This window comes from Tursiops truncatus, chromosome 18 (genome assembly GCF_011762595.2).
Source record: "Tursiops truncatus isolate mTurTru1 chromosome 18, mTurTru1.mat.Y, whole genome shotgun sequence".
Taxonomy (NCBI): Eukaryota; Metazoa; Chordata; class Mammalia; order Artiodactyla; family Delphinidae; genus Tursiops; species Tursiops truncatus.
Genome location: NC_047051.1, coordinates 76,793,501 through 76,821,465, shown reverse-complemented (window position 1 = coordinate 76,821,465; position 27,965 = coordinate 76,793,501). Strand labels below are relative to the sequence as shown.

The following is a 27,965-nucleotide window of genomic DNA, read 5'->3' as shown; positions in this document are numbered from 1 at the left end:
CCCTCCTCTCACGCGCGTTCCCCGCGGCGCTGCCCTTCTCTCTCCGCCGCCCGCGGCCCTGGTTTTCTGTCCTCCAGCGCAGCCGGGGACGTCATTCATCCCCCGAGGGGGGCCGGCCCTCCTCCCCGCCGTGGAGTCCGACTCGCGGCGCAGGCATCCTAGGCCACGGGGAGCGCGCTCCGACGGGGCGGCCCGGTGACCCGCCATCCTGACTCCCCGCGCGGACACTGTCCCTGCCACCTTACGGCGTCGGGGTCGCCCTACGCAGGACCCGGCTGCCACGAGGACAGATGGGGAAGGCGGGCTGGGGGAGAAAGGGCGCAGAGTGACCCTCGGAGCTGACGGTCGGTAGCCTGGGGGAGTGGCCGGGCCCCGGAGCGCCAGGCTGGGACAGGGACAGGGCGGTGCGGTCTGGACGCTGGTTGAACAAAGGTTGCGCGCAGTCCACACACCGGGCTGCGTCCTCTGTCCCTACTGGTGTTGACCCGGGCCTGTCCGAGCACGGATTTCACTGGCGCCATCGGTGCAAATGCACAAGTCGCGGGCGGCCAGCGTCCCAACCCAGCCGCAGGCCCGTCGGGGTCCCCACGGCCGCCGGCTCTCCCTCGCGAGCTGGCCTTCCGGGCCCCCAGGGTCCCCGGGCCCCGCTGAATAGGGCGGATAATGACCCCCGGTTCCCAAGGCAGGCTTTCTGCCGCCTGGTGCGCTTGGATTTGTGTGGTCCAAGCCTTTCCCAGCTTGTCCCATTCTGTCACCGGGATAAGGGGCTCCCTCGGCTCGTTTGCACCTGCGTCGCTTTTGGCTCCTTCAGGAATGCGCTGAAGCTTGTAATCAGCTTTGTGAAGCCATTGAGTGCACGGCTGAGTGAAACTTGCAAAGCTCGAGGAGAGCGGGGCGCTGAATAGCGGCCAGCATGGGGCTGCTCTCCAAGCCCACGGGCTGCCAAATTCCAGCAGAGCCTCACAATCGCTCCGCGCGGGCGCGCCGCTTCCCCGCACTGAGAAGAGTGAGAAAAGAAAAGCGAAAAGCCCAGTCACCGAGCTTGACCGTTTGTTCCCAGATTAATGGCAAACGGCTCCCTCTCACCGCCCCGTCCCCCCAGTTTAGCTTCAGGAAATATGACCCAGGGAGTTACTAAGAACACCTCATCTGATTTCACACTTTGGGCTGGGGCTTCCCCAGCTCCGGTACCCACGTCCCAAGTGCGCCTGAGCCTCGGCCTGGCCGGTTGCTGCCTCTCGGCTTGAGCCGTCCTAGAGCGGGGACTGAGACGGAGCCACGCCGAAGAGCCCCCGTCTCGGGACAGGAAAACAACGCGGTCCTGTTTCTTCTCTAGGCCCGCTTGCCCCATTCATCAGGACCCCCGGCCCCCTTGGGTGGACTGCAGTGGCTTTGGAAGGGAGGACGATTCAGGGAAAGCAAAGCAGGACTGCCCCGACATCAGTGTGGGGAAGATGTATTTGCTTGTTTCTGGACAGATACTAGGACGCGAGGCGCGGGCAGCCTGGAGCTGCTGTGTTCGAGGCTGCCGTTCTAGCATGACAGGCGTACTCCGAGCCACTGGCCCTACAGGGAGTGTAGCTCCTCAGACTAGGGCCTCCCCGAGCCTGCTCGCAGGCCTTGGTCCCTCTCTCCCTCTCAAGTGAGGGAACGAGGTTCCAGTCTGGCTCCCTCCAAAAAAGGAAATCCTTGTCAGCCAATAGATGGGCCGGGTTGCAGAAGGCAAACCCGTCCTCCTCAGCGTCGGACTTGCCAGCATCGTAACTGTCAGCTGGTCGGGGCGGGCCTCTTTCTTTGTGTTGTTACTCGGGGGCTCCGTGTTAGAACAGGGCCTGGCACACGGGAAACACTCGGACACGTTCCTTGTACGAACGTTGTCCAGTTTTGACTCTGGACTCCAAGCCTGGAAGCGGGTCTTCTGAAATGTGGGATCCTTTCTTTCTCCCCGTCCTGCCTGAGGCCCTAACAGACAACACTTGGAGAAAGCGAAGTACAGGCACATCACAGTAAACACTCTTCACAACTGCTGCGAGTCTCTTTAGCTGATGAATTCTTCACACAAGGACCTGGCCTTTCTTGTCTGCAAGCGCAAACGTTTTGAAGATTTGATCTGGATTTCCGTTCCTTCCGGGAATCATCACCGCAGGCCTGTAGGGTTCTCTCCCGCCGCAGCACCTTGATTTTGTGGGTGCATCTGAGTGCCTGACTGCTGCTCTGGACGAGAAATAGTCCCCTGGTGGATGGAAGGGCGTAATGAGTCTCCTTAAACAAGTCAGAAAGAGAAAAACAAATACCATATGCTAACACATATATATGGAATCTAAGAAAAAAAATGTCATGAAGAACCTAGGGGTAAGACGGGAATAAAGACACAGACCTACTAGAGAATGGACTTGAGGATACGGGGAGGGGGAAGGGTGAGCTGTGACAAAGTGAGAGAGAGGCATGGACATATATACACTACCAAGCGTAAGGTAGATAGCTAGTGGGAAGCAGCCGCATAGCACAGGGAAATCAGCTCGGTGGTGTGTGATCACCTAGAGGGTGGGAGGGAGGGAGACGCAAGAGGGAAGAGATATGGGGACATATGTATGTGTATAACTGATTCACTTTGTTATAAAGCAGAAACTAACACACCATTGTAAAGCAGTTATACTCCAATAAAGATGTTAAACAAACAAACAAAACAAACAAAAAAATACCTAAGTATTACAAAGCGCGGGGAGAATGACCTTAACAGGCAGAGGAGCGAGAGAAAGCCCCAGTGTGGATGCCCAGGGACAGGTCGTGGTTACACTCTTGTGAGACACGGCGGAGGGCGGGGCGGGGGGGGGCAAGACTTCTCCCGTTTATACAGGTTGACGTGCCTAAGAAACTATAACGTGTCAGCCCCGGGAAAGGGGGTGGTGGCCCTGATTGGGAAAAAGTCAGTTTGAGGGGGGAGCCTGTTCTCAAAGGGGTCAAGTGACCGCCCAGGGTACTCAGGGCACCACGGCTGTCATCAGCAGCGATGATAAGAAAATCAGTGAATGCTTTGTCCTGTTTTAAAACGCATCAGATCGTTTGTTTAAGAGAAGATAATCCTCCCATTCATCCAGTTCTGAACCCCCAAAGTGGCCCGTGAGGGAATCTGGGGCTCAGAGGGCAGTGAGTGTCTCTCTAGGCCACAAGGCTTAGTAGCAGCTAAAACGCGGAGCCATCCCGAGCCACGCCGCCCTTTCCGACATTTCAAGTTTCATGCTTTATTGTAAAGTTGGGTGTGTAGTTTTCGGCAGCATTTCTCCTTCGAACCGTTCTCGGGAGCGAGTTGGGAGGCGATGCAGTAATTCAGAAATTAGTGAAATCTTATTCTTGGTGGGGCGCTGGATTAAGAGGCTGGGAGAGTGTGATGCGAGGCAACGTGTAATTGCATGATAAGGCTCTCGCGAGGAATTCATTGGCCAAGTTCCTGTTTCTATTCCTTCCTAATCTCGCGGAGCACGTTCATTCTCTGCAATCCGTCTCCATAATCTTCTGCGGCCCAACAGCAGCCGATAGAAGCGTGCATGTTTGGAGAGAAGAGAAAATATGCAGAAGTGTGATAAACTGATGCTAATTATCCGTATTTAGGACACCGAGTGCAGAAGGATCAGGGCTTACAAATAACGAACCAGAGCCGGTGATGATGGCTTCTGTGCGCGGAATATGTCGGAGGGGCCCAGATAAGGCTTTCACGGGCAGGAGAGATTTATTGGTCAAAGGGTTCACCTTCCACTTTTCCACCTTTATATAGCAGTAAATTATTTAGGCTAAATTCACCAGAACATTACTCTTTTATTTGGCCACATGCCATGACGTGCTCTTTCTTTCTGGCCTTTGAATACGAATCCTTGTAGTGTAACATCAGTTGATAAGGGACAAATAATTGAAGGAATAGGTAATTCCCTTTAAATCGGATGTATAGGACGGTGAGGTAATGCTCCCAGGAAGAGCGAGACGAGGGAAAGCACAGGGGGCCGCGAGTAGAGCAGTAGCATCTCTGCCAGAAAAAAATGAACACGGACGCTCACTATATGCCCGTGTGTCCACATCTCTGTGTCCCACAGGCCAGCAAGCTTGTGCACAGAGGCTGCTGCTGGAGCACAGAGGCGATAGGTCCATTTTTCCTGTCTGGAATCCTTAGCATTTAAAAATTTAGAAGTCGAAACAAATTCTTTCTCTTCTCTCTTACTGTCCCCACATCACCTCAGACTGACCTAGTATTTAAGATTGGCTCCCAGGGCTTCCCGGGTGGCGCAGTGGTTGAGAGTCTGCCTGCCGATGCAGGGGACACGGGTTCGTGCCCCGGTCCGGGAAGATCCCACATGCCGCGGAGCAGCTGGGCCCGTGAGCCATGGCCGCTGAGCCTGCGCGTCCGGAGCCCGTGCTCCGCAACGGGAGAGGCCACAGCAGTGAGAGGCCCGCGTACCACACACACACACACAAAAAAAGAATCGGCCTGCCAATGCAGGGGACACGGGTTCGAGCCCTGGTCCGGGAATATCCCACATGCCGCGGAGCAACTAAGCCCGTGCGCCACAACTACTGAGCCTATGCTCTACAGCCCAAGAACCACAACTACTGAAGCTGTGTGCCACAACTACCGAAGCCCACGCACCTAAAGCCCGTGCTCCACAACAAGAGAAGCCACCGCAATGAGAAGCCAGTGTACTGCAACCAAGAGTAGCCCCCCGCTCGCCGCAACTAGAGTAAGCCCGCGCGCAGCAGCAAAGACCCAATGCGGCCAAAATAAATAAATAAATTTATAAAAAAAAGAAGAAAAAAAAGGATTGGCTCCCAATCCTCTCCAAGACGTCTGGCTCCAAGAAAAGACGCAGAAAGACTTCGGGCTGGAACGATCGCGTGACATGGCTGTGGGCTCAGTGGTAGAGATTTTCCTGCATTACAATAATTGCCTTGTAAAGGTTCCAGAAAGCAAGCACAAGTGTAGCTTAGTATTTTGATGCACAATTTGTGGGCTCATCTTGAAATTTAAAATACTAACTAAATCCCATTCAGTGGCACTAACTTTGATGTTTCTTTTCTGACTCATCATCAGCTTGGGTACCAATTGGGAAACTGGCCTCCTTCCTTCACCCTTTGAGAGTCTTCTAGAGTTTTCATTGGGAAATCTTTCAGTTGGTGTTGGACCACCTCTGGTCCAAGGCACTAAGGCCCCTCTGTCAAATACACAGAGCGATCTAGTGCGAACCACTTATGATAAATACGAGACTTTTTAGAATAAAAAGAGCCATGCTGACATTTGGGCATGTAATTTATAATCTCTCTGTAAGGAAGTGTCCAGGAAGAATAGCTGATCTTGGGGCTTCCCTGGTGGCGCAGCGGTTGAGAGTCCGCCTGCCGATGCAGGGGACACGGGTTCGTGCCCCGGTCCGGGAAGATCCCACATGCCGCGGAGCGGCTGGGCCCGTGAGCCATGGCCGCTGAGCCTGCGCGTCCGGAGCCTGTGCTCCGCAACGGGAGAGGCCACAGCGGTGAGAGGCCCACGTACCACACACACACACACAAAAAAGAAGAGCTGATCCTTGACCACACGGATAAGAAATTATCTGTAGGTTACGACCACTCACATGCACTTTTTCTTTTCAACAAGCCTAAGATGCCAGTTACCGTAAGATGCATCTTTATTTTACATGCCACTGTGAAGGAAAAAACTCTGCCACTTATAACTGTGAGCTGTCACTGAGGGTAATGGAGCACTTAGATTCCAGAGATGATAAAACTAAACACGTGTGTCTTAGAACCAAGAAAACGCAGTGTGCACAGTTGTTAGTCAAATAATGAATTTGCACCATTTTGCACCAAATATTTTCACAATTATCCATTATTCTATAGAAATTAACTTTCTTAAAATGAATGGATGTGTTAAAATAATATGCAGTCAACACAGGCAACAATTACTCTACGGTTCTATATAGTTTAGAAATGCAGAATCTAGACGGTTATCCATTCAATTCACCAAAGAAGAACAAAAAAAGAGAAAAAAGACAAACGTTCTTTCATCAGTAATACTCCAGTCATTGAGGCTAACTATGTAGGTTGCTGGCATTTCTAGAAATTACCTATGCTAGAGAAAGAACCCAGTTCTTCAATTTATTTGATTCCAAAAAATCAATGTGTTACTTCACATACATACATGTCCTGCTAAAGTAAAGTGACGAACTGAGGCTGGTTTCGTTTGGTTGGGTTGGGTGTTGGTTCTAGAGGCTGTTAATCTGGATAATTTGTTTCCCAGGATCAGGTTTTCTTCCCGAATTACAAAATTTTTACCGAAGTGATCTGAATAGTGTCTAAACTCTCTGCCTATATATGCTCTCCTGTCATCAAAGCGCCCTTCTTCCCTAACAACCAGTAACCCATCTACGAAAATTAGCGGTTATGATGAAAACAGGGTTAAATTCAGAGACAAACCAACAACTATTTTTAAGGTAACCAGTTAAGTGCAAGGAACTAGTTAAACTGCGTATCAGTTTGAAGGTAATTTTAAAATGTAATTTCTCGTTAATATTAAATTCAGTGTTTTTTAAAATTAGCCTGCGTTCATACACTTGGACAGTGGCAGGTTTTCACCCCACTAGCAGTGGGACTTGGCAGAACGTGGAAGAGTAAAAAAGGGGCAAAGTTACCCAAACAACAGACCTAGGGTTTCTGAATGTGGCTGCTGTCCTTGCTGCGCCCTTCTGGGCTGTGGGGGGTGTGTGTGTGTGTGCGCGCGCGCGTGCGTGCGTCCCACGTGTGTGTGCTTGGCAGGTAAGGGAGCAAACGTGGAAGGTGGGGACACCAGGAAGAAGACAGGGGAAGCGGGAGGTATTGCAGCCCTGGGTTAGTGTCCTTCTGGAGACCAGCTCGGTCCTTCCTCAGAGCTCAGGATGACAACACAGGTGTGAATGTGAGCTCCGTGCCCAACTCCCACTATTGGTGGAAAAGGCGAGTGGTTAGTTTGGTGCATGGCTACGTTCTCTCACTCCTTCTCCCCAGAGCCTTCCCCCCACCCTGCATCAACCGACATCAAATATATATTCAGTGCATGCAAACTTCATTAGGCAGCTCTGTCCGAAGTACCTTGCTGCCACCGAGCCTCCCGATAAGGCAGCAGAAGGATGGCTTTGCGTGCTCGTCTTCTGGAGTCGCACTCCCGGACCACTTTCTCGGGGGCGTTGCAGCCCCTTTACCAACGTCTCTGAGCTGGATTCCTATCTGCGGGTAGTATATATTGAGGTATCTGAAATAAACACAGAATTCCAATTATCGTTTGCCTGCGGACTCGTTAGCAAGATGATTACAAGATAGCGTCAATACGCTTGGCATGTTGAAACATACTTTCAGCTCCAACGACTTCAAATAGCTTCTAAGTAAAACAAATAAACAGAATAATGGTGGGATTTATTTGGAATTATTCATTATGAGGCGACCCGAGCCGTGACACTTCCAATCACGTCTTAATTGTCTTTTTAGGAGCAGGAAGGGTTTTCCTGTCTTGACACACACCTCACCCCGGGCCCCAGGCAGTCTCTCTGCCCCGTTCTGTGGCTCCCAGAGCTGATGGGAGGCTAGGGGTCTTTTGTGGATCACGCATAGTTTGCTCTGGTTTCTACACATTAAAAGTGAAATAAATACCCAGGCTGACTGTCCTAGATTATGATCTCTGAGTTGATGTGTTAAATGAGCCCGTTGCTTTAAAGGTTCTAAATGACAAGATTTTTACTATTACAAGTAATTTATAGCTATTTCCTGTTTGACATGACAGATCCTCGTGGAGAAGTCCAAATTTGCTTGACATACATTTATTTTAACACCTTCCCCTTCTCCAAATTCTAGCGTGTACTAACTACTGTTTTCCTAGGTGTCAATTTGCACCTGTGGGGTCTACCTCTTGAGGCTTCACTGAGGTCCCGGGCCTCCCCTCCAGATGGCTGCCTGCATTTCAGCAGCTAATGGGGGTGATTACTGCATATTTACTGTAATTTATAAAAATCGCAGGAAATGACATTTTTATTAGTCACTGACTCCACCATCACCAGCTGCAAATGGGTGTTATGCATACAAATCCGTTTCTTAAAAACTGTTCTTCCCAAATCACAAGCTACCGGGCGCTGTGCTGTGTTTTTACCCTCACTGGCTTCTTGCGTCTTCCTAAGAATCCTCTCCCCTTTCCAGAGTTGAAAACCACACAGGAGGCGTCAGCCTTGGGATCTGGACCCAGGCTGCTCTGACTCCAAAGCGTGGCATTAGCCGCTGCCTGGGAGCAGCTGGCACCAGGAGGAAATGACCTTAGAACCACGCGGAGGGAGAGCCGCGACCTTGGACAGGGAGAGAGGGAGGGGGCCCAGGGACCCAGCGGGGTGTACCCTCCGAGGTGTGTCAGCCACCCGCGCGCCCAGCACTGACCGCCACTAACGAGCCTCAGAACAGAGAGAGGCAGGTGCTTTCATGTCCGTTTCAAACAGGGAAACTAAGGCTCAGGGGACACGGCTGATACACGGGGACGCTCACATCTTAACTTACGTCCGCACAACCGAGATGCGCCAGGCTGCCCACCACGCCCCCTCGGTGAGACCTCTGAGGGCTGAGGAGAGACACGAGGCCCGAGAACCGACGTTGATGAGACACGGTGGATGAGACACTGGTGAGAGATGTGCGTGAGATATTGCTGAAGGGCTTGCAGGCTGTGAGCACGGGAACTATATCCCGAGGGGCAGCTCTGCTTCAGAGAGGCCGCTACGTCATCGAAAGGGAAGGGAAGTGTGTATGGGGGTTGACCTGCTTAGGGGGGCAATTGAAGGGCCAGGGTCCCAGCTCCTCAAATGGAAGACGAACCTGGCCAGGCTGGTGCACAAAGGGAAGCCTGAGGGGCTTGGGGGGCCCAGCTGATGTTTCGGATGAGCCCCCTGAGCGTATATGGATGGACCGAAACACAGCACAGATACTCCCGTTGGACCGGGGCTTCGAGCAGGATACAGGCATTTCAAGCCCAGGATGGGGGGGATGCCAGCTGTGTTGCAAGGTCATGAAGAAGGGAGCTTATGGGACCAAGGGAAGAGAGGGGACGTGTCCTGTCGTGGGTGGGACGTGGTTCACTGCAAAGAGCATTTCAGAGACGGGAGGCTCCCACCCCGCAGAGCACCCTGTGCCTTGAACAGGAAAGAAGTGAACATGGGAGCATGTGAGAGAGAGGGTCCGAGAGAGAGAAAGACCAAGACAGAGAGACAGACCAAGACAGAGAGAGTCCAGGGACAGAGAAAGACCAAGACAGAGGAGGCGGGTGGAGGAGGGAAGGGAAGACGGAGGGAGGGAGGGGAGGAAACAGGGGTAAGTCAGCCAGGGAGACGGGAGAGAGCCTGGTGGGTAGGGATGTGCTGTGACTTCGGGGTCTAAGTCAGGGGTATCTCACGGTAAACATTTTCTTTTGACTCCTCTGGCTGCTACCGAAGATCTAATTAACAAGCCCCTGCTTTGGGGGAACTAAGTCAGGTTTAACAAATACCTGCTGAGGGCCAACAATGTCTCGATCTTTCAGGAATGTTTTCCTCTTTAGTTCTCAAAACAATTTCTTCCAGTGAGGTATAATTTTTTGCCTTTTTTTTTTTTTGCCATCCGCCTTATGAAGAAACGGAGGCTCAGAGGAGTGGAGGACGGGCCCAGCTAGTAAGCGGCGCAGCCAGTGTCTGAACCAGACCATCGAATTTAAAGTTGGTGGCCCCTCCGACACCACAGCTGCGGCTGCGGGATTGGTTTCCGTGTGTACATCACAGCACAACACCAGCATGCGTGAGATGGAGAGTAAGGGTGTGCTGGAGGAGAAACGGCCATCACTGTGGCTGGGATGACTGGACAGGAGCCCAGATCACCCTCTGCATCTCCCGGGAGGGTCCACGATAGGAGGCCTTAACTGTTCTGTGACATCAGCCCGGTTGACCTTTGGGTGAAGCCCACAGTATAAAAAGGAACTGACTCATTATCTGGAAAATTGGTAAACGAGGGGAAAGAATCTAGAGTGTGTATTCCATCTTTCTATACTAACTGTATCACTGGGTAACCAAGCAGTTGATGAGGCATATTTTTTTCTTGAAGAAATATTACAGATAATAAATTATAGGAATGATAGAGTTCAAATAAAGCATTGTGCAACCCCCACTTAACTAATGGATCTAAACATTGAAAACCAATGGCTTCCTTCTGCCCCCAAACCTGATGGCATCAGGCCTCTAGATGAACTCTCAGTTGACAGGAAACAGAGGAAAGAGGGACGTGATAAACTATGACCCGGGGATGCAACCCACAACCCAGATGGGGAAACTCTGCAGGATAAACAACCTCTCCCCATTTTTTTTTCTTTTTTTTGCAGTACGCGGGCCTCTCAGGGCTGTGGCCTCTCACTGCTGTGGCCTCTCCCGCTGCGGAGCACAGGTCCGGACGCGCAGGCGCAGCGGCCATGGCTCACGGGCCCAGCCGCTCCGCGGCATGTGGGATCTTCCCGGACCGGGACACGAACCCGCGTCCCCTGCATCGGCAGGCGGACTCTCAACCACTGCGCCACCAGGGAAGCCCTGCCCCCCTTTTTTAACTTCAAGAAATAAATTGCAAGAAGAGAGAAGAGATGAGGCAGAATCTAGAAATTAAGGGACTTAAAAGACGGATCAACTAATTAAAAGTGTGACCCTATTTGAATTCTAATTTAAAAACATTTTTTTAAAAGCTAACACTTATGGGTGTTTAGAAACTTGAACACTGATGGGCTATTTGATGCTATTTAAGGATGTGTTGATTTTTTAAAGTGTGAGAATGGTATTACGATTATACTTTAAGAAAAAGACCTTATATTTTAGAAGTACACACTGAAATAGTTACAGATGAAATCATATGACATCTAGGGTTTACTACAAGATAATGTAGCATTGGAAAGGATTTGGGGGTATAGTTGGGTGATGGGTATGTGCGCTTCTATATATCATTTAATCTACTTTTATGTATGTTCCAAGTGTTCCGCAATAAAAGGTTAAAACTAAGATTTAAGATTACCAAGGAAACAACTCATATTGAAATGCAAATATCAGAATATATTTTTAAAATATTTTGTGATATAGTAATAATTTTCCTCCATAATGCACTAAGTAACAAGTTCTGTAGCAGGCCCAAAAATGACTGCAATTTCAGAGTGGTTGGGAGTGTAAATGATATTTTGAAATATTTGTAACAAGCGTACCGTGACATGAAAATACTGATTATTTCAGTTGGTGACAAGGTCATAGGGAATGCCGATACTCCTGTGGTTTGTGGACTTACATTCATAACCAAAGGAAATGCTCAATTTCAGTTAAAGGTTAATAAAAATAAAGGTGACTATTTTTCTGTCCAAGTTCAATGGACATTCTGAGCTTTCCCCATGGAGTCCTTTGGCCCCAGGTTAGCGTGGTGGACCCAGGTTAACGGCCGTGTTCTCAAGGTGTGGGAGTCTTCTGGGGTGGATACCGTGCTTTTTTCTGGATTAGAGCCAGGCCATGTCTGACGTGGGGATTGGAACTGATTTTAAAATCCTGGTTCTTAGCTGCTTGAGACACTCATGGATCTGTCTTGTCTCCCTCTTTTTCTAGGAGCCATGGGGACCCTTGCTTCAGACAAGTTGGCAATCTCAGCATTTCTTCTTTCCTCCCCCGATGGAAAAATGGCCAAATTAACATTCCACATTCAAGGGACCACTTAGGAATCAGCTGTCGTAATACAGAAACAGATTCCTAAAATGTTAGAATAAAAAGAGAACTTGAGGACAATTTACCACAACCCTTGCCTCTGCAGGTAGGAACAGTGATGCCCAGACAGATGAGCTCTCTGGTCCAGAGGGCCCCAACTCGCCCAGGTCATGGTGCCCTTCGTGTCTCGGGAAAGTTCCCACAGCAGCTTCGTCCAAAAGAAACTCTTAAGTGTTTGTTTATTAAGAAGTTAGGTTCAACTTAAAAATTTTTAGGTAGCCAATTGAACAGCTCTGTAGCCAATTGAAAAAAGTAATACATGTCGGCTGCAGAAAAAAAATGATATTTTAATTACATTCTTAAATAACTATACCGTATTACTAAAGGCATGCGTGTCTGCTACTGGAATCAGATTTAGTTGCCATCACCTTCATTTCATGTTCTACACTGATTTTTCTGTGGGACTTTGCTTTTTTAAAAAGCCAGTTTGCATTTTATTTATTTATTTATTTTTACCACGGTGCATCCGTTTGATGGTATCGTGCAACACAAGGGGGGCCCACATAGAACAAGGCAGTCCTGCTGAGCTGCAGGGACGGAGACTGGAGAGTAGGACCAAAGAGAGAGCTGGAGGGTAGGATATAAGGAGTGCCTGGAAATCTACCCAGATGTCCCCTGAGTCCTTGACCGGACACTTGACTCTGCCTGCAGAAGGCAAGGTGCTGACATGGCAGGCGAACTACCAAGGAGAAGCGAGCTGAGTGGAAATCCCAGAACTCACGTGGGGCTGGGAAACAGTGCAGTAGTATGAAGAGACCTCGTTGAACACACCAAGCACTCAAGCGACGTCCCAAAGGAGATATGCCTTAAGAACAGGGCTACTCTAGCCCAAGAGTAAAGACTACTGCAGGCGTGCCCTAACAAAGCTTAAAAACAAGACTTAAAAGATCAAGCTGAACTGCCTCAGAATTACACTTAATTCCCTTTAAATGAAGGCAGTCACGTTTGGACATTCAACAAAGGGGCATCTACTAGCCCAGCAGACGATAAAAAATCACCAGACACATAAAGAAGAAAAAGTGAGAAAAATATGAGTAGGAGAAAAATCAGTTAAAAATAAAAAAGACCTGAAATGGCACACGTGACGGACTTTAATATGATAAAAACAAGCAGTTTGAAGGATTTAAATAAAAATATGAACACAGTGTGGAAACAGATGGGGAATATCAATAGAGAAGTAAAAATGATTGAAAAAGAACACATGGAAATTCTAGTACAGAAAAGCACAATCTAAAATGAAATATTTACATTCATCTGTACATTCTCCAATCAAAGTATCTGTCTTGTTCCTAAACATAATAAAGTATACAAAATGTATTGTCTCTATAAACAAAGTACAATATTAGACCAGTAACACTAGGTTTTACTCCAGCACATTTTCTGCAAGGAAGTCAAGGAACTTTAATCAACGGGGCACCACTGGACACCGTTTTCACTGAGAGAGCACTGTTTAATCACTTCTGTGATAATGGAAGCAATCAATATCTGCACTGTTCAGTACGGTAGCCACTAGCCACAGGCAACTACTTAAATTCATTTTAATTAAAAACTGTGCCCCTCAGTGGTCAAATTTTCAGGGACTCAGCACACCTCTAGGCTCTTAAGGAGGGTAGCTATGGCCTCACACTCAATTTTGTTAAAATCTAATTTTTTGTATGTTAAAGGAATTAATTCAACTTCCTAGGCTTAGAATAATTCAGTGAATCCATTTATGCCCTGTAGTAGTTTATGCCCTGGGGAAATTCAAGTGGAATTGTTTTCTCCTTTTATCGTGGTATATCTGTGCCCTATATATGCTATAATATCGACATGTCCAGATTATATGAGGACCACCCAGATAGTCCCTAACCCAGACAGTCCCTAACCCAGACAGTCCCTAACCCAGATAGTCCCTAACCCAGATAGTCCCTAACCCAGATAGATAGTCCCTAACCCAGATAGTCCCTAACCCAGATAGTCCCTAACCCAGATAGATAGTCCCTAACCCAGACAGTCCCTAACCCAGATAGTCCCTAACCCAGATAGTCCCTAACCCAGATAGATAGTCCCTAACCCAGATAGTCCCTAACCCAGATAGTCCCTAACCCAGATAGATAGTCCCTAACCCAGATAGTCCCTAACCCAGACAGTCCCTAACCCAGATAGTCCCTAACCCAGATAGTCCCTAACCCAGATAGACAGTCCCTAACCCAGATAGTCCCTAACCCAGATAGTCCCTAACCCAGATAGATAGTCCCTAACCCAGATAGTCCCTAACCCAGATAGTCCCTAACCCAGATAGTCCCAGTATCAATCATGCCATTTCGTCTTTGCGTGTGCGTGTGCACATCACGTACTGGTGAGGACACAGTTAGACTTAAGTGTAGCTGTAAATGTGCATTTTGAGAAGACAAAATATTTCCCTTATTTATTCTTTATCCAAATTCTGAACCTTATAAAATAGCCTGTCATAAAGTGCATTTCTGAGGGTTTGATTTGTAGGCTCCTGAATCCATTCCCTGTTTTATGTTCGAGAATTATATATACTTTTTTGTTGACCACAACAGCTCCATGAGACTTGATTTGGGGGGACATTTGTCCTAGCTACAGCCTACTTTCTCTGTGATAGAAAGGAGTGGAATGAATTAATACCTTAATAAAACCTGTGTGTATTTTCCTTTTTCTCAGCGTTTCTGAATAGGGCCCAGGAATCACTTAATAATTCTGTGAAATGGTCTTTCCATGGCAACTCTCTGGCTATCTCTAACGAGCCAGTGGATCAAAGTCCATGTTTGTGGAATCAATGGAATAATTACCCTACATATCTGTTACATAATAGCTCTCAGATCATGCAGCTCACTGGGGAATCACACCGGGCGGGGGAGGGCGGGCATGGTCTCCTTCTCACCTTAGTCTCAATGGGTGGCTGACCTCGTCATTACTGGTCATTACTGTTCGTGGTGGTGGTGGGGTGGTGGCTGTCATTGTAGTTTCACTTTTCTAAGGATTCGAAGAAGGACTCTTTGCAGAAATGCTTCCAGATTCTGACTTAGTTGCAGTTCTCTCCTCCTCAGTCTGCTCAGGGGTGCAAGGGCTCCCATCATCTCAAAAGGAATTACATTCCCTTTCCTTTCCCCATGTCAAATGGATAAAGTCTTCAGATTGAAAAGGGAAATGATGGGGTCATAGGTGACTTTAAACCGTAACAGCAAACTAAAAACAATCACAACTGGTACTGGAGCATTTCATCTTTTGAAATAAGAACCCCACCGACCAGGAACTTCTCAGTGAGCATTCACAGCTATCTAAAACTGTGACTCTAGGGGCAGAGACGAGAAAATGCAGGAAATCAGTATATTCAAAACCTTTTTTCACGTCTAGATGCCCATACCTCTAATGTACACCATAATTGTCTCCTAAAAAGTTCAGGAAAAATGGATTTCACCGAATGTATTTTGACTTTGCAGAATTCCACTCTTACCTCTTAACTCTCCTTACATGCATCCATTTGACTGTGCTCAAAACTCAGTGTTCAGTACAATCAAGTGTCACTTGATGTTGGAACAAGAAAGAGGTGTGAGGAGCGAAATGTAGCTCTGCTTTCCTATAAGAAGCCAACATAGGGAGGCAAAGCAGAAAAAGAGAGAATTCTGTGAGACAAGACAGCGTGTCCAACACCTGAAAAAAGAGAAAATTCCAATATCTTCAGCAATGTGAAACCGCAAGCCAAGGAAGGAAAACCGCAGAGGTATTCTTTAGGATTCCAATAAGGGAGTATTGTCACTGATTGGGAGCCAAGAGATCAGTGTAACTGAATAAGCAGTCTAAAGCTAGGCCCAAATATACACAGTTAATTGATTTTCAACCAAGGTACAAAAGCGATCCAATGGGGAAAGAATAATCTTTTCAAAAAATGATACTAGAACAATTGAGTAACCACATGCAAGAAATATTAACCTTTACCTCACACCACATACAAAAGTTATGCTCAAATGCATCACAGACCTAAATGTGAGAGGTAACACGATAGAATGTTAGAGCATTATTCAATAGAACTTTCTTGATGATGGAAATATACTTTGTATTTCCCAGAATAATAACCACATATGACTGTCGAGCATTTGAAATGTGGCTACTGTGATTGAGGAACAAAGTTTAAAAAAATTCATTTTATTTGATGTTAAATTCAATTAGCCATTTGGAGGCAGTGGCTACTTCATTGGGCAATGCGTTACCAGAAGAAATCACGGGGGAAAATCCTAATGACCTTGAGTTTGGCAAAGATTCCTTCAATGCAACACAAAGTGCATGAACTGTATGAAAGAAAAACAAAATCAATAAACTGAACTTCATCAAAATTTAAAACTTTTCTTCTTCAAAAGACATCGCTGAGAAGATGAAGAGGCAAGCCACAGATTGAGAAAATATTTGCAAGACAGTGATCTGAGTTGTGTCTGGAATATATAGAATTACCAAAATTCAATTAATACAAAAAAATAATAAAAATGGGCAAAATGTTTTAATAGACATTTCTCCAAGGAAGATGTATATTTGGATGGCTAATAAGTACCTGGAAGGATGCTCGGCTTGATTCGTCATCAGGGAAAGGCTAATTAAAGCCACATGGGATCCTACCACACACCCAGTAGTACGGCTAACAATGAAAGGCAAGTGTTGATATGGATGTGGAGCAACTGGAACTCTCATACTCGCTCGTAAATTCCTGATATGTTTAATCTTGCAAATCATAGTGTCAAAGGTGTTTATGATAGTGACGTACAGCATGGAAGGAATGTGTGGTAAGAACAGAGAAAACTAAGCGTATGAATAACAAGAACTCTTGCGAAACAAGACCATTAATAACTTCAGGGGGAACAAAAGTTTGGAACGAAAGGAAATGTAATCGTAGTTTACCACTCTTCTCAGCCATGACCAGTACTTCCACGTTCAGACTAAGGTATACACTGAATATTTAACAGCAACAATGACATACGTACTTTGGGAAAGAGGGAAGTGGGGAAGAATGTAAAAGAATGTGGAAGCTTTATAGTTGCTAATGAATAAGGTCCAAATAGATAATGTCTAAAATTAATAAATCAAGAATAAGCAATATAAAACTATAATTCAGAAATACGGAGATAAACAGTGGGAAAACAGCCAGAAGGCTTATAACAGGTTGCTGCTGGGGAATGGGACTGAGAGCTAGGGATGCCTGACACTAGGGAGGGGGGCTATGTTCCTTATAAGCCTTATAATACTGTTTGCCTTAAAAAAAAAGTACAGTATTCAGCAAAACTATGGAGACAGTGAAAAGATGAGTGGTTTCCAGGGGAGGATGAATAGGGGAGCACAGGGGATTTGGGGGGCTGTATGATGCTATAACGGTGGATACATAACATTACGCCTTTGCCCAAACCCACAGATGTGCGACACCTAGAGTGTGTGCAAACGTAAAACTGTGGACTCTGGGTGATAATGACGTGTCAGTGTAGGATCACCAATGGCAACAAATGTACCAGCTGGTGGGGATGTTGATGGTGTGGAAAGCTGTGCATGCTGGGAGGAGGGGGTACATGAGAACTCCCTGTACTTTCCACTCAGTATTACCGTGAACCTAAAACTGCTCTAAAAATGAAGTCTATTAAAACTGTTCCTACGTACTATATTAATTATAAACATTAGAATCTGTCAGCACTAGATTTTAATCCTGAATTTTATGCTCATTAATGATATGCCCTTTTGTAGATAACTTAACCTCTCAGGTTCTTAATCTATAAAAGGGGGAAATATAATAATTATAAATTGGAGATGTAGTGAGGATTAAATGAGATTATATATGTGAACTTTAACAGTGATTAATCTCTTTATACATTGCATTCTTCGCAAAGAGATAGATGGTTTACAAAGGTGCATTTAACATAGCAAGATAAAGTGAATTAAAAATAAATAAGAAAAATAAGTCTGGCACCCAGGAACTGTTCACTTTTCTTTCTCCTGTAATTGAAGCAACACGTTTTGGGTAAACTTCATGAGTTCCTGTGCCTGCTACGTGCTGCCTTAAAGTGGCGTCAGTAAATGCCCTCTACTACTGTGTTTTTACGTAAATGGTTAGGTCAAGATGGACTCCTGCTTGGTTGTATTAAAAGGTCCTGTTTAGAAATAGCTTTTGGGAATAATTGCACATAGAATATTTGAAAGCCCGCAAGACTAAACTATTCCATTTTCTAGTAAACCAGGGCCTTCAGAATGTGTAATATTCACTAGGCAAGAAAATTTATTGGTGTCACGATCAAAAGAGTGAATGTCATGGCTTGAATGGTGTCCCCAAGAAGAGGCTGGCATCCTAACGTGACCTTATTTGGAAATAGGGTCTTTGCAGACAAACAAGTTAAGATGAGGGTGTCGGTGTGTGTGGTGTCCTTGTAAAGGGCAAATTTGGATACAAAGACACACGGGGAGAACTCCAGGTGAAGGTGAAGACAGAGATCGGGTGATGCTTCTTCAAGCCAAGGGACGGCAAGGATGCCAGCAAACCACAGAAAGCGGAGCGGGGGGGTACCTGGGACAGACCCTCCCTCGCGGCCTCAGAGGGAACCAGCTTGCAGGCACCTTGATGTCTGACTTCCGGCCTCCAGACCACGAGGCGATACATTTCTGTTGTTTGAAGCCACGCGGTCTGAGGCACTTTGTACGGCAGCCCCGGGAGATGTGCTACAATAGGGACTACGTAGTTCACAGGAAGGTTAAAAAGGATTCCTTGCTTAAAAGAATCCGGCCCGAGTAAAGGATGTGATCTAACAGTTGCGCCCCATCTCTGATCCTGGCACCGCGCACGGTACACAGCACTTCTCTGAGGCGGGGGTTGGAGGGCTCCTTGCAAACTCTTGTCTTTTTCATGCTTCGGTCTTTCCAATGTGACCCCTCTCTGACCCCCTCTGCTTTGGGTCCACCTCCAGCTTCCGGGTAACCCCTCGTTCCTAATCATTTTCTTAACGCTCTATGTATTTCTTGGGCTGAATTATGTTCTCCACTTGTTCCCATGTTCTAGTCACTGTCATGAATACATCCAACCGAAACATTTCAATCACATCCAGTTCAACTGCAATCGTATGTTTATAACAGAGCCCTGGCTTCCGCGGGCGAGAGGCTGTGTAGGAGTATTTTTATAGCGAACTTGAAACGCCCCTCGCGTATCTCCCCTGAGCTGGGTGAGAACCGCATCGAAGCCTGAAGTCCTTCCTCCGTGGCTCAGCCCACGGCTGGTCACAGGCAACCTGCCTTCCTGCACTGCCGGCTTCCTTTCCTTATTGCTGTCCAGAACTTTCCTTGGTCGTTCTCAACTTCCTCAACAAAACAAAAATAAGAAAAATGAATTTTAAAATAATAAAAAACTTTAGAAGAAAGTAGTTTAACATGCATACTTGAGAGTTCCCTCTTTCAAAGGGAGCGTTTTCTCCTATTCATAGATATTGAATCAGCCTATAAGATAAAAATAATTATTTGAAAAAATAAAAATGGTTATCAAATGTTTGGATTTCAGAGTAACAGCGATAACTCATGCGACGCCCTCTGCTTTCTGAACTGCCACCTTCACACCGAATTGACCCGCCCCTTCCAACATTATCACGTACCGTTAAGGCCATGGCGGCTAGGACGATGATCACGTGCAGGCGTGTTCCTTGTACGTTGTCCCCCAACACCCAGGACTATAGACATTTTGTCACCGTGTGGTTTACAAAGAGAAAAGGACATCCTGTACTAAGATAGAAAAAATGTCCTGGGACAGAACAGTTGACATTAAAGTGACTTAAATAGAGAAATAAAATCCAGGGCGACTCTTAAAGCAGTCTTGTCCTTGGTCAAAACTAGTAGACTAAGCATCTTTTTAAAAAGTTGATAGAAATCCTGGTGCTGGGAGCATTTACAACGAAAATAGACAAAAAGCTGATGAACACGTTTTAGCAAGTTTTTGCATATGTTTACATGTTGGTAGTTTACCATCTCTAATTCTCTCTGAGTTGCATGAATTTAAATTTGGTTATGTTAATCTGAGGAAGATATTAATGTAAAACCTTTCTTCTCATTTAAAAAAAGGATAAATCGTTTATATTACTCTTTCGAACTGAGATTACTAGCAGAAATGTATTCTCAGTTTTAAAAAATGTGAAATTTGGATAACAAGCTAAATTACCCACTTACTAAGGGAAATGATACAAAATTCTTAAAATAATTAAACCAATACTTTATTATCTAAATGAATACGTCACCTGTAGTAACTATTTGCAGAAAAAGAAGATTGTATTTAAAGTCGCAGCTCAAATTAAATGATGCCATTGTAGAGACATAATATAAGCAAAAATAGATCATTTAAAATCAATCTACAAGCTGCAAATTCAGTGCCAACCTGAATCGTGCACGTTTTTACCATACCCTTAGTATTCTGGTAATTGTTTACTGTGCCCCAGGCCAAAAGAAATATCTAACAGTTCCATTTGTTAAGTAGCTATGTAACTTAATATATGTTTATATCCTAACAACTTAGCAGCCATTTAAAAAAAATTACGTGAATTGAATGAAAAAAATAATACTTTCACTTCATTCCCTGACTAACCCCCATTGCTGAGTAAGGCTCAGCTGTACGAGGTCCCCTCTGCACACACAGCTCCTCTGACCTTGGAATCGCGTGGTCCCCGACACCTCACTCCTGGCCCACCCTGTGTCTCCCACGGGAATTGCTTTTGACTCAGCAACTGACAAAAACCCAATTTCGTGAAGATATGACGTCATCAGGAGGGATTCAGCTACAAGCAAATGTTGAGACTGGGAGCTACCGTAAGGTACGGCTCCCAGGGCATCTGACCAAAGTCCAGCATTGCTGTGTTTCCCCCCAAATTCACAAGTATCCTGAGCTGTCTCTCTGAGTTCTGTGGGGCCCCTGGGGAAGCACAGGACGGGGACAAGGTTGGGACAGGTTATCTGGCACTGCCCTACCACCCAGTGGAGCTGCCATGTGCTTTCCACTGCTGCCACCATTATTCTAACCGTAAGAAATCAACGTCCAGTTTTATACATTTCAACCATACAAGCAAGTTACACAGTCCAATTCACACTAGAACGAGGAGCATTACAGAGAAGGATAATAAGGCAGCATCCGGAGACAGACCTGGCTGGGACTAACTGTCAACCTATTTCCACATCAAGGTCACCACCTTCAGACTTATCCCCCTTGCGCTCCCTGCTAGATTTCTTGATAGTTCTACGATTAAAGTGGAAGAGGTGAATTCCCACCCTGTGCCTCTTCACAGGTCCCCCTCCCAGTCTAAGAGGGTGGCCCCTTTCCCCTGCCCACCTCCTCCTGTGCAGGTGGCTGAATCATCTCTGTGCACCAGAGCTGGCTTTATCCTTATGGTCCTGGGAGGAAACTTACCTTAATATCATATGAAACAGCTGGGCTTGGTACCACACCGCACCATATGATACAATATAACGCAACAGAGCACAACTGTAACACTTCACTGGCAAACCAAAGTTCCTTGCACCCCCACGTGTCAGATTACTGGGCAGGTCTTGGGGAATTGAGAGTTGGGAAACAAGTTCCCCCAGCCCAACAGTCCCTTGGATTGGGGCTTATGTACACGAGCTCTGGGGTCCACTCGCCCAGCCACAGGAGGAGGCCTGCGTGCCACCCTCAGCGCCGGACTTGGCTTTCCTGTCTCCTTAATCACCACCAGGACTGTAGCCAGGGAGGCACGCAGCGGCCGGGCTCTGGGATATGCACCAGGCACTGCGCTAAGCCCTAAGGTGCCTGCTCCCCGCACCGCTCCCCGGGGGTGCGCGGGGGGCCTCCAGGCGGAAGCCGGCTGGCTCCTCTGGGCTGGTCCTTGACAGCAGCATCTCAGCAGCCCCCCGAAGCCCCTGCATCTGCTCCGCTGTATGGATTCAGTTCAGTAAACGGCTGTTGGTCCCCACAAGTTGCCTGGAACTGTGCTGATGCTTGAAATCAAACTTTAGGACAAACAAACGGATCAAGCCAGACACCGAGCCTGTTCTCCAGGGGGCTGGGGGCTACTGGGCACGCTAGCTGACATGCGGTCTCTGCCCGGGGGCACGTCTGCTCCCCGGAAGGTCTTCTAGCAAAGGCAGGCCTTCACCTGCACAAGTCTGCAGGTGGCCCAGGCTTCGCAGAGACTGCACAGGGAAGCGGGAAGGGCCGACCCCGTTCTGGTTACGTTTTTAAAAAATCCTAAAGTGAAGACTTCGCCTTAAAATGTTGTAAATGTGCTACTTTCCTCAAACCTGATTTAATATAATCATAACTGTTTCAAATTCATTTAAAACTTATGCTGTTTAATTTTATATTGAACTTGAAGCTTATAGATTGATTTAAATTATGTTTTTAATGCAAATGCATGATTACATTTGAGCTGTGACTTTAAAGGCAATGTTAGTTTTCTGCAAATAGTCGCTACAGGTGATGTATTTATTTTAGACGATAAAGTATGGTTTAATTATTTTAAGAATTTTGTATCATTTCCCTTAGTAAGTGTGGAAATTAGTTCGTTTTCAAAACTTCGTGGTCAATGTTTTAAAATTAAGAGGATATTTCCTGTAGTCATCTCGGATTGAAAGACTAAAATAAATGATTTATTTTTTTATAAGAGAAAAAAGGTTTTACATTAATGTCTTCCTCAGATTAGTATAACCAACTTTAAATCCATGCAACTCAGAGAGAATCAGAGATGGTAAACTACGAACACGTAAACTCATATGCAAGGATTCGCTACAACACGTTCATCAGCTTTTTGTCTATTTTCGTTGTGAATGCTCCCAGCACCAGGATTTCTATCAACTTTTTAAAAAGATGCTTAGTCTACTAGTTTTGACCAAGGACGAGACTGCTTTAAGAGTCGCCCTGGATTTTATTTCTCTATTTCATTTCATCCACTGTAACTTCCCTCCTTCCGTCCTTCCTTCCTTCCGTTCCTTCCTTCCCTCCCTCCCTTCCTTCCTAGTACAGGATTTTCTTTTCTCTGTGTATGTAATCACGCGGTGACATTACGTCTATAGTTCTGGGTGTTGGGGGCAGTGTACGAGGAACACGCATGTAATCATAGTAACCAGAGCAATTATATTTATAATGTGCAATAATGATCAAAACAAGAGAGTTTAAGAAACTCTTCCCTGCCCACTGTTCACAGGGGCCTGATTATCTGGATTGACATCTTATCCATTAGAATGATGAACGATTTAGACAACAAAAACAGTGTCATCTTCTCCAAAAGCTATAGTTAAAATGCATAGGTTATCAGATCTCCTGAATGATGCCCAGTGTCCTGAAATTAGCTAAAAACCCTATTGGAATTCCTGTATTATCAAGATAGCTTTGATTCTTTCTATAGAATATTTTCTCTCACTTTACCCTGCTTAAAATTTATTTTCTCGCATGCTACTCAAATAGATACGGATCTCTTCCATGACCACACTTTTATCTAGATCTGTATCTGTAAATACAATGAATGCTATCTTTATTATGATCTGAAGTAACAGTCACACGCGTCATGGGGAACCCTGTGCTTTCTAGATAAAACATTGCTGATACGTAATAGCTTATTCTCTTTACAACAGCAGCCTCTCTATTTGTCCAACCTCTTCCTCTCAAAGACACTTAAAGTACTTAATGTATTTTGTACTTAAGGTTTTTGTTTTTTTAAACAAGATACTCCCGTTCTACAGATGACAATACTGAGAAACTTGATAGTTAAATATTATATTATTATGATTACAATTATGATATATTCAACAGAACCCATTTATTCCGTCTCACATGTACTATTAAATGCCCTTCTCCTATTTTCAAATACCATTAAAATAACGCTCAACTATTTATGTGACTGTTTCGGCCCACACTGCATTCACGAGGGCTGTGCAGACCTAGTCTACATAAATACAAATTAGTTTGGTAAAATTAGAGATTGATAAGGCACAAGGTGACATTGCTTCGTCCTTTGAATCGCCCATCTTTAAAACAAAGATGCGGGTGTGGAGTCCGCCTCCTGTGTCTTCCTGACTGCCCTCCAGGAGAGGCCCAGTGCGTCCACGGGCAGCCAGGACGGCCGGTCCAAAAATGGAAAATAAAATCAGTAAATCGGTCAGTCCTCTCTACTTACAAGATTCTACCGATAGAGCTTAAGTTTTTTCTTCTCCCACTAATTTAATTTTTTCAAAAATAATCTAAACTGAACAATTAAGTGAGAGCACTTTATAAATAATAAACTGCTACCCAAATTTAAGTGATCTAGACACGGTCTTAATAGCTACTTACCGTAAAATTGTTGGGGCCCGTGTCCTATCACGGGTCTCCCGAGAGCCCTGCTGGACCTGCCTCAGCATCTACTGGAGGGTGCCTAGGAGAGGGCCAGGTCCCTTGGAATCTCAGGAGCAGCCTGCCCGGGGCGCTCGGTCTGAGAACCTGCGTTGGTAACAAGCTCTCCTGGTGTCCTGTGCACCCGGATGAGAGGCCGACGCCCTCGTGAACCTCTAAGTCTAAACCTTTGCCAACTCAAAGCCGTGATCAGACCTACTCCGCTCAAAGTTATTCCAACCTTCCTCCACGCAAAAAAAAAAAAAAAAAAAAGAAAGAAAAGAAAAGAAAATACAGTGTGTGTGCACGCCCCACGGGAGGACCCCGCCGGACTCAGCTTCCAGCCGAGCTTTCACTTACTCCGAGGCGTCTTCCCTGACCCCCCAAGATGGGCGTGCACAGTCTGTCCCACAACTGTGGCCCTCAGTGTCACACTTCTTCATGTGATGACCAGGTCCACCCACTGGGCAGTGAGGCCCGTCGTGTCCACCACTGCATTCTCAGCACCTGCGCACAGGCCACACATACAACAGGTGCTCAAGCAGTAACACGGGCCCACCATGGACTCGTAATAAATGTCTGCTGGGCAGATGAGCCAATGATGTGACGACCGTCAGGTAACTCTCAAGAGAAACCGTTATTAATACGATGGAGGGGAGACGGGTTTGTATACTTATCACTGTTTCCCAGCCAGGCCACACTTGGCAACTGACGTCACAATTCCCCACGTTATCCCTGCCTGAACGGACACAGGCTTACGTGTCAAATCACCATTTATCGGGAGGTTACTATTTGCTGGGCACACAGCATACTCTTAGATCCTTAATCCCAACTACATCCTTCTGAGGTTGGCTTGATGATTTCTGGTTCACATGTGAGAAAATGGACTCAGAGGCAAAGACAGTTACCCAGGACATAGGGCTGCCATGTGACCAGCCATGATTCAACTTCAGTTCTGACTCCAAATCTTATATCCTTTCCCATCTTGCTGGACAAGGCTCGACAGAGATTAGAAACAATATAAATATCATCTCACCTCACCATGATTCTTCCTTTTCTTTGAGCACAGGTGTCGTTTCTCCCTGAGGTGAAAATGCAAACGGCCAGTTTTTAGAAGGATAAACGTCCCCCTTCAGTTCAATTGCTAACGCAGAGAACAAAGCCCCTACTTTTCCATCTGTGTGGACACTCAGGCGAAATCGCCTGCCGAGGTCTGGCCTTTCCCACATACCTACATTTCCCCCTATAGCATGGATGGATTAAAAGCACGAGGTTTCTAAACCCTTGCCCAGGTTACAACATGCTCACCTGGATTTCCTCCTGTTCTGTTGCTTAGAAAGAAAAAGGAGAAGTTGGCTTCTGCTTGGAATGTCTTCAGGCCGACCCTACCCTGCTACTATACTGTTTATAGGTGTTCTGTACCTATGAGGTTCTGTGCCCTACGCGTTCCAGTTTTCCTCCTGTGAAACCCGAGGCCAGTCTTTTCGAGGCTAAGACTCTCATCCCCACGTCTGTGAGCGTGGAGGACTATTGCTGCCACTAGATACCGTCTCTACTTAGCGTTTCCGGGGTGCGCAGAGAGAGAACAATGTCTGGGTGATAACTCTTGTCAGTCCCCCCATTGTCAAACCCAATCTTACATTCCTCCACACTCTCACAATATTTCCCCATTGGGAACACGCCTGACACTGCAATTTCTCAAAACTGCAGCTCTGCAGTGAATGCCTAATTCCTGAAACTGCAAAATCTAACAAAAGCTGATTTTTTCCACTGATTTGACTGGCTGACTATTTCGAGGCTTTGCATGTGATGCCCTGCTGTTCTTCACAAACTGCATCTTTAATGTCCCCACGCGGTCGTTCTGAAGTGGCTGTGGGCAATGAAGTCCTCGCGAGGGACCTGCGGGGCGTTCAGACTCACTCACGATGTCCGGCCTTTCTGCCGCAGACAAAATTTCCCCATAGGTTACATTTAGCAGTTCAGGAGTAGCAATCGGTTCCGTGCTTTGAACCCGGAACCCATTCACCAGGAGAGTCCAGTGTCACCCAGGGTGGCTGTGCAAACACAGTAGCGCACTTGGAGGCATCTGTTCGTGGTGTTTTAAACACTGCCTTCTCTCCCTCTCTCTCTGGTGTTGGTGTTTTCACATTTAAAGATGAAAAGCCAATTTAGAGGAAAATATGGCAATTCTGTTTTGTTTTCACTATCAAAATAGATGATCTTTTTCTATCTTTGGATACACCACTCGTTTGGGTGCTTTATCCACTTTTCGTATTCGTTAAAGCTCCTCGTGCTGGTACTGCAGCGCAGATTCCCAGCTTGACTGGTGAGGAAGACAATTTATCCTCCTCCTGCCTTCTCCCCCGACCCCCGACCCGATCCTTCACCGCAAACTCCAGTTTTCCTGACTTGCCAGATGAGCCATGGGGATTTCGCTCCCTGATGAGCTACGCGGGTTTATCACCCAGATTAGCGCCTCATTCCTCCGCCCTGCTGGAGAATGGGGTCTGACGACAAACAGCCTGAATGTATTCCATCGCCCACCTCCCCGTACGGCCCCCCCGCCCCCCCCCCCCCCACGAGGTTTGCAGGAGCCCAAGCCAGGCAGCGATTCCTGCAGAGCCTAGGTGAAATCGGAAAGGCAGGGCGCCCAAGGACCTGGTCTTTCAGGTTTGGTTTCTCACGCACACACAACTGCCTCGGCAGGACGGGCCCCTCCGGCCTTCTCCGCCCGGGCTCGCGTGCGAGGGAGCCGCCGGAGGCGGCCCAGGAAGTGGAGCCGGGCGCTCTGGTGACGGAGAAGGATTCGGCCCGACCCGCAGTCCGCCCTGCGGTTGCAGTCGCCTCGGCGCGGGCCTCCCGTCTCCCCGCCCCCAACTTGTTGCGGCCGAGCCGGGAGACGGCCTGTTCCGCTCGCTGATTGTAAAAGGGTTTGACTTGCAGCTGACCCCGGGTCAGGACTTTCTCTGCACTAATCCCGCTCTCTTTAGACACAAAACACGCTGCCCTCTTCCCTCGCATCAGTCATCTTAATCCCCCCGGCGGCTGACACCCCGCGCGGCCCCCGGCTGCACCCGAGTGGGCTGGGGGTGGACGCCCGGGATCCCACGCCCCTCCCGCGCCGAGCCCGCGGGGACGCGGTGGAGCGGAGGGGGGACGGGCCGCCCCCGGCACCTGCCGATCCCGACCCGGACTCCGGGGGAGCGTCCCGGGCCGGGCCGCGGTGGGGAGGCGGGCCGCGGCGAGAAAAGACAAAGGAAAGGCCGGGAGCGCAGGGCAGGAAAGCGGAGGAGACGGAGCGGGAGGGGCGGTAGAGGGGAGGGGAGAGCGAGGCTCACGGGACGGGAAGGGACGGCTGGAGAGCTGCCGAGAGAGGAGTGAACGGGAGGAGAGGCGGGGGCCGAACCGCGAACCCGGCAGGAGGAGGGCGACGGCGGGCAGCCGGGCCCCGGCCCGGAGGGGACCGGGACCCGCACGCCGGGCGCCGCCCGCCGCCGACGCTGCCGGGCTCCCGCGGGCGGGCGGAGCGGGGTCCTGGCGGGCACGCAGCTGGGGAGGAAGGGCCGGGAAGGAGGGGGGCGGCGGGGAGGGAGAGGAGGGAGGGAGGGAGGGGAGGGGAGGGGAGGGAGATAGGGGAGGGAGGAAGAGCTCCGCACCCCCCGCGGGGCCTCGCCGTCGGGCTGGGGGAGGCGGGCCGGGGGCCGGGAGTGGGGGGTGAGGGTGAGGGGTCGCAGGTACCCTCCTCCAGGGCTCGGCCTCCGCGCGCGCGCCGTCCCCGCGCCGCCCCGACCCTGCGGGGCTGGGGGGGCGGGGACCCGGGCCCACCTCCCTCGGCTCCT

At 47.7% G+C, this 27,965-nt stretch overlaps 1 long non-coding RNA gene across 1 annotated transcript; it reads right to left on the bottom strand.

The window, feature by feature from the left end:
* Positions 1 to 27,648, bottom strand: LOC109547596 (uncharacterized). Its single transcript, XR_012327791.1, has 6 exons — positions 26,815 to 27,648; positions 25,435 to 26,616; positions 25,163 to 25,208; positions 14,674 to 19,109; positions 7,102 to 7,261; positions 1 to 2,233 (listed from the first exon to the last, which is right to left on the bottom strand). It is a non-coding gene; the product is annotated as an uncharacterized lncRNA (long non-coding RNA).
* Between the last annotated feature and the right edge of the window lie 317 nt (positions 27,649 to 27,965).